This window comes from Ambystoma mexicanum, chromosome 8 (assembly GCF_040938575.1).
Source record: "Ambystoma mexicanum isolate Mex_15411 chromosome 8, UKY_AmexF1_1, whole genome shotgun sequence".
Classification (NCBI taxonomy): domain Eukaryota; kingdom Metazoa; phylum Chordata; class Amphibia; order Caudata; family Ambystomatidae; genus Ambystoma; species Ambystoma mexicanum.
In genome coordinates this window covers 1,002,097,193-1,002,103,125 of record NC_090929.1, presented here as the reverse complement: position 1 = coordinate 1,002,103,125, position 5,933 = coordinate 1,002,097,193, and the positions used below count along the sequence as shown (strand labels likewise).

The 5,933-nt window shown below is 41.8% G+C and overlaps 1 long non-coding RNA gene across 1 annotated transcript; it reads left to right on the top strand.

Annotated features, from left to right (window-relative positions):
- Window positions 1-4,412: 4,412 nt before the first annotated feature.
- On the top strand, window positions 4,413-5,566 carry LOC138473708 (uncharacterized). Its single transcript, XR_011268870.1, has 3 exons — window positions 4,413-4,524; window positions 4,937-5,084; window positions 5,199-5,566. It is a non-coding gene; the product is annotated as an uncharacterized lncRNA (long non-coding RNA).
- The last annotated feature ends 367 nt before the right edge of the window (window positions 5,567-5,933 follow it).

Genomic DNA, 5,933 nt, shown 5'->3' with positions numbered 1-5,933 from the left:
AGCCCTAATATCACTAAAGGTTCACAAAGAAAACAGACATGACTGGTAGAAATGGATGCAAATCAGCAGAGGGAAAATATTGAGCTGCACCTCAGAAGCTGGGATGATGTACAGTAACTTGTGTGATGCTTCAGTGGCATTGGGCCTCATTACGACCCTGGCGGTAGACCATGGTGCTATTAGCACCATGGTCCATGCCGGTAAATTACCGACTGCGCCATGGAGAAAGGGGGAATTACCACCCCATTACAAGGTTGGCGGGGCGGTAATTCCCCCTTCCTCCATGGCCCTTCCCCATTCCCATTTTTGCCTCATAGGGCTCAATGGGAATCGGGAAGGCGCTAAGTACGGTGCCGCAAATTGCGGCACCGTAATTAGCACCAAGGTCCCTTTGCGGGACCCGACCTCGTAATTAGGCGCTAATAGGTTAACGGCACTGCAGCCTTTTACAGTGCTGTTAACCCATTAGCGCCTGGGTCGTAATGAGGCCCATTATCTTTAATTGCAACTAAAGAAACTTGTGTTTGCATTCATACAGAGATGTGAAATAGCAAAGTTAAAGTTGGATCTGGGAGTGCTGAATATTTTGTTAGAATCATATTAATGGTCTTCTGTGACTTTTGAGAGCTCACGGAATAGCACCAAAAAGACACCTATCAGGGTAAATCTCTATGGCCCTCATTACGACCCTGGCGGAGATCGTGGTGCAATATGCACCATGGAGCACGGCGGAAAGCTGCCGATACCGCCATGGGGGTTGGCGGATTTACCGCCCCATGCCGACCTTGGCGGGGCGGTAAATCCCCATTCCCCATTTTACCCTTCCCCATTCCCATTTTTGCCCCATAGGGTATAATGGGAGTGGGGAAGGCGTTAATTACGCCACTGTAAAATACGGTGGCGTAATTAACAACAAGGTCCCGTAGCACCATGGATTTCTCCGCCCGGAAAAACCAGGCGGAAAACGGCTCCATGGCGCTACGGGAACTCGTAGTAGGGCGGACGGGTCCGCCGCGAATACCGCTGGCGTAAACCCACTCCGCCAGGGTCGTAATGAGGGCCTATGTCTTTACTATGAGCCACTCTGGCTTACTTCAGACTTACTCCTGATGTAAACTCAGCAGTAAGTCAAGTCAGAGTTCCTTTAGTAACATCTTTGTGAATTAAACAACCCTCTCTAGGTTTAAGTCACGGTTAAGTCATTTTTATTTTGTTTGTGAAAGGACCCAAATGTGTGTATGTTGCTTGCAAAAGAAATGTGTTTAATTGCTGGTATTAATCACCCATTAGAATAACAGAGGTCTTCAAACCGTTATGCTATGGGTATTTACATTTTGGATAATACAAATCCACTGATATTTTATTAGGTGGTTTCTCATTGTTGGTATGCCGTCGATAAGCCAGAAGAAATAAACATTTACATTATAATGGCTATATGGGCAGCGGTAACGTTACATGACCTTACATGACCAAACTGCAGTAGTCACTTCACAGTCACTGCAGTCTAGCAGATGTTATGTATATGCATAGTTGGGCATTTCAAAATTCGAGTGAGGATAGCTCAGCAGCAACGTGCTCACCTTGGAAACAAAATGACACGAAGCAACACAGGTTCGATCCCCGGGTGTGCGCTTAGAAACCTCTGGGCATTAAGTGCATTATAAATACGCAACTAAGAGACGTATTCCTGTAACAGCGTCTCCATGCCACTGGGCTGTGTGAGCGCTTTAAAAATGCAAGTAAATAAATAAATAAATAAAAATACCCAAAGAAACTGTGTGGTTGGAAATGCTGCAGTCCGTGTTAGCTGAGTGACACCACTATTGATTTCCAAAGGGTGGGTTGATTTCTGCTGACAATGGTTCCAATTTCATACTGTTGCTGCCCTGACACATGGATGGCGCTTGTCCTCGGTTTTTAGCGTACAAACATGCAATGGTGATCCACTTCCTGGCTGAGTGAGCCCTAGATTGCGCCATCGTATCGACCTTTTAACCTTAAAAATGTTTGCTCAAGTTCATCTTGAGGATTTGGTAGTGTCGGAATTCCACAGGTTTGGCCTCTTTGCAAAGTTGGTGTAAATTGACTACTTCCAATAATTTATTGTTATTCAACCATGCTTGTTTCCTAACTTAGTGAGCATGTCAGGCTCAGATTAAAGCTTAAAGTAAAAATAATACAATTGAGCTGTATTGTGTTAGCAGATCTGCATAGAATGCTAATCTGGCTGGGAGAAGCCCACATTTGAAAATATGCAGTGCTAAAGAAGGCTATTTGCCTTGTTTTTATAATTGAAAACGTTGTGTCTATATTAGTGCAGAATAAACAATAGATCCATCATCCGTTCAGCCGCTGGCATACCTTTGGAATTTTATTAAAGGTCCAAGGGAGTTGTAGACCAACACATCTAATGTCATCCTCCCTTTTCCTACTGTAAATGATGAAACTGCTTATTGAATTTGCAAATAAGACTGGGGTTATTAATGTGCAGCACTGTCATAAAGGTGCTAAGGTGGAAGTATTTTGGGATATTTTCCAAGCTAACAATTTTCAAATTGTTCTTTTGATGTTGACACCACTACCATAAATATTACATTACATTACATTATATTTATGAAGCGCACTATGGGCCCGTAGGCATGAAGGTGCTAATAAAAGTACAAGACATACAACAGAAGAGGTCATCTATGCTAGCCTAACAAGTCCTATCTAGTATAGTCATGATGAACAAAGCTACTGGCCGTGTACTTCCTAGAGAGTGCTGCCACGTAAGGCCTACTTATGAGAAAAGAAAGGTTTTAAGTTCTTTCTTGCAATTGGCCAGGAGTTTATGTTTGCGCAGGTAATCTGGAAGTAGGTTCCACAGAATGGGAGCTTTGAAAGCAAAAGCCCCATTCTCTGCTTTTGAGGTTTTTGGTCCAGAAAATTGTGAGCACCAGATCTTAACGTTCTGGTGTTTACTTCATCATTGATGTAGCACTGAAGTTATGGAGGCATCATTTGAATTCTACATTTAAATGTTATAACCAGTGTTCTGAATTTGATCCTGGCCTCCACTGGGAGCCAGTGAAGTCCCCGCCTGGCTTCCGAAACGTGTTCGTACCTAGAAAGCCCCACTACAACTCTCACAATTCTGAACCTGCTGCAGTTTCTGTAGAGCCAATTTACCGATGCCTAATCGCAGGCTGCAACAGTAATCTAGTTTGGCCCCTATTATCGCTCTTGCTATGGTTTCAGTGCTTTTCTGAGATATAAGAGGCCTCAGGTGTGACAACATTTTAACATAATATTCTGATGAAGACACAACCGAGGACACATGCGCTTCCATGTTAAGAGACTGGTCAAGGGTAACACCCAATATTTTCGTTTTTGGGAGTGGGCATATGATATCTTCCCCCAGTGTAAAAGAGCTGCAGGCATGATTTAGGACCTTCAGCGAATGTGGGGAACAATATATATTTAAGAATATAGTTCCTATAAAATGCAGCTTGTTGGCATTGTTCTTTGGCACTGCACCGGTGCCCAGTGTCAAGAATAAAACATGGGAAAATAATAGATGTGATGGCAAAAGGTTCATTAAAAGTCCTAGCAATACATTTCTGCTAATGTTTTTTGAAGAACTATATGAAAACTGAGGCCCATAGTTCATGAGCAAGAACCTCTCCTTCCAAGGTCCATGTGAGGAAGTAATTTGCCATCCTAATCTATTAAAGAAACCCTCATTGCATTAAGTAAAAGGTAGCTGCATGCATGAGATATTCCCTGCAACTATAATTTCCTCTCCTTTCTTGTCCAATTGGCCTGAGGATTGAGTGTGACTTGCTCAGAGGTGAATAACATGGTGGGATGCAGGAAAGCCAAATGCTTACCATGAAGTGAACATCAGAAACACCTGTTCTCTGAATTGTTAATTAAGCATTCAATAACCCCAAGTGGTAACAGGATTCTGTACAAAATATAGATCATGATATCGTAAATATATTTTAAAGTATGAAAAATAAGAGAATACAATGTATGAAAAAAATCCATAATAACTCAAAACAGAGCTCGACAGAGAAGTAAATGCGGACACAAGAACCCATAACAAACAGTGTATTAATCACTGCACAATTCAAATGATTGGACTGTGAGCCTGCAAAAAATAAAAATTGGTAATAGACATTATATATATATAACAATGCTCCAACTGTAACACTTACAGTTCGTAAACTGCATTATTATGCTAAGTAACTACGAACCACGCTCACCAGACCTGTACTGAACTACACATTTGTAGTTCATAATCAGCGAGCAAGGGAACATGCGCACCTTTTAAAACATTTGCTTCGTCACCCGTGACGGATACCTCCAGTGCGCATGCGTGGGCGTCCCTAATAACAACCAGCCCTCTTCACCCTGCGCTTCCATATCCTGTTCCGCATTGCAGCGAAGACGTGTCTTGCCGACTCATCTTGCGGCAGACAGCTCACGGGTGGAGAGTGAGTCGGAAAGTATGACTCAGCGCCGTCGAAGCAGACTAACAAGGTGAGCTCGTAGCTACAGCATCACACAACAGACGTCCTCCGTCTGTCTGAATTGCATTTACAACTAATGCCTAATACGCATGAATCACGGCGAATCACCATTGTGAACAATATGAGATGCAGGCAGCACAACACCAGCACTAACGTGCACTACCCTTCCATTAATGTTTCCACACAAATTATCACGTACCCCTTTTAAGATGCACTTTCTAATAGTGGGTGATCGCATGACACTCATTTTTTTGACTATCAATTAATGAATTCTAAATAAGGAAATACAATGAAACAAGATAGGTCAACTTTTATTCTTGCATGCCGGAAACCTTAACCCATGTAAAAATAAATAATAATCAAAACGTTGATTATTCAGGATCGAAAATGTCCTGATGGCATTACTTGTTCATTTTCAACAGCTACGAGACCGCTTTTGAAAACTCGGCCACGTTGACAAACTAGCAAATCATAGTCTAGCAACTATATCCCTGTTCCGGAGTTATCACGGCTTCCTCCTCTTCACGACATATGACCACACCAAACGCTTGAGAAAATGCGTACTGGCAAGTAAGTTTGTAACCCGGTCGCTAGGAGAACAAATTTAACCACAATTCCGGTCCCAATAATAGGGACATTAAGGGTATACAATCAATCTCACCACAATCTATGTCCCCCCTACAGGGTCTCAGATTCACAGCCCTGATGAAGACTGACCCAACCCCAAACCACTACCGCCGATACGTGACAACTACAGGGAACAGTAACTTACCTGTAAAGCCATTCCTACCTACCAACTTTGGATCACGTTGGCTAACAACCAGATATCTTGTCCAAAAAGACCCTGCACAACTTATGGCCCTTTTTAAGAAAGGACTCCCGTTGCATTTGATCGATTAGCAAAATCATATGCACTATATAAACTTATTCATGGACAAATGCTGAAATCTCTTTCATCCCAGAATAATGAACTTGAATTATCACACAAAGTGTTGATTGTATATGTTTATTGTTTCATTGTTTCATTTATAGTAATTGCTGAAAAATCGACTTCACTCATTTTGTTTATTGTCTTTTGTTAATTATAAATAACTAATCAGAAGAGCAACATGTTATTTTTTTCTGCACTGACTCTCTTCAGTCACTCACTTTACAAAGCAGTAAAACACTCTTTATGTACATCGTATTATTTTCATGTTTAGAGACTGTAATAATGTATACCCACAGACAGATTTACTCCGTGATTACCTATAATTAGGCAACACATTTTCTGTCGTTACAAGTAATTCAAGAAAACAGGCCTAGCAGCTGCATGGCTTGTCTCTCTTGAATGCCTAGTGGTTACCAAAATCCAGTGAAGGTACACCTCTAGTTTCATAGCAATAGACATTATTCTAACATAAGAACATTGGATGCAGG